The 1,304-nt window shown below is 44.1% G+C and overlaps 1 non-coding gene across 1 annotated transcript; it reads right to left on the bottom strand.

Moving 5' to 3' along the window:
• Positions 1 to 549: 549 nt before the first annotated feature.
• On the bottom strand, positions 550 to 656 carry LOC145037945 (small nucleolar RNA R71). Its single transcript, XR_013679054.1, has one exon. It is a non-coding gene; the product is annotated as a small nucleolar RNA R71 (small nucleolar RNA).
• Between the last annotated feature and the right edge of the window lie 648 nt (positions 657 to 1,304).

Raw genomic sequence — 1,304 nt, 5'->3', positions numbered from 1 at the left:
TTGAAGACCGTTTTTGGGAAAAAGAAGAGCAGTAAATCAGGAGCATCTAGCGCCTCTATGATAATCAAAGAACCAATTCCAGAAGATATCGGGTACGAGACCGATGAAGAAGAGGAGCCTACGTACGAGCATGAAACCGAGTCCGAGGAAGAGTTAGCTTTCACAATGGCTAACATTGATGAAATCCCCATGGGAGAATGGAAGAAGAGGATGCACGACGACAATGGCCCGGGACTTGTGCAACCCGTAATTCCCGCGACTGCTACCTTCGAGCTAAAGTGTCATATCCTAGCTTCACTCAAAGAAATACCTTTTTATGGGAAAGATCATGAAGATGCCTACAAGCATTTGGATGAAGTCAATGATGTAGCTGATTACTTCAATATTCCAAATGTAACCCGTGAGACTCAACTACTTTGTATGCTTCCGGTAACATTCAAGGGTGCTTCCAAAGACTGGCTCAAGTCACTTCCCCTCGGATCAGTCACTACTTGGGCCAAGATGAAGGAAGAATTCATTGATCACTTTTGCCTACCTTCTAAGATAGCCAAGCTGAAGAAGGCCATTGCAAACTTTGAACAACAAGCTGGAGAGTCGCTATATGAAGCATGAGAGAGGTACAAGAGTCTGCTAAGAAATTGCCCACACCATGATCTAAATAGCCAGCAAGAAGTCTCCATCTTCTATGATGGAGTCAATGTCACAACCAGGCAGCTACTAGACTCGCAAGGCCCACTTACAAAGAAGCCGCCCCCGATGATTAAAGAATTGATTGAAGAATTCTCTAAACACTCTATAGAATACCATAACCCTAGACATGATGTCACTAGGGGAGCCGCTTATGTTGCTACTGAAGAATTATCCGCGGTCATGGCTATGCTAAAAACCATGGATAGGAGAATGGATAAAATGGATCAAACGATCCATGCTATTCAGGTGGGTTGTGAAAACTGCAATGGGCCTCACCTCACTAGAGACTGCGATTTGGATGAGAATGGCAACAAGAAGGCGCAAGCGTGTTACTCGAGTGGAGACCGATACGATGAAGATTGGCGCAAACAAAAGAAAGAGTGGCTTCCTTATGATGAGTACAAGAAAGCCAAGGAGGAGAAGTATAGACAAAAAAGGAGAGGGTTCTACCAAAAGGAGGAGCCGGTGCAAGAAAGGAAGCCAAGCTTGGAAGATATGCTCACTAAATTTGTAGCTGCATCAGAAAAAAGGCATAGTGATCATGATGCTGCTATTCAAGAAACAAGAACCATGCTCAGGAACCAGCAAGCATCTATCCACAATATAGAAACACA

Source organism: Lactuca saligna, chromosome 3 (assembly GCF_052625555.1).
Source record: "Lactuca saligna cultivar CGN05327 chromosome 3, ASM5262555v1, whole genome shotgun sequence".
Taxonomy (NCBI): Eukaryota; Viridiplantae; Streptophyta; class Magnoliopsida; order Asterales; family Asteraceae; genus Lactuca; species Lactuca saligna.
Note: the sequence above shows the minus strand (reverse complement) of the source record. Positions and strands in the feature narration are given on the sequence as shown.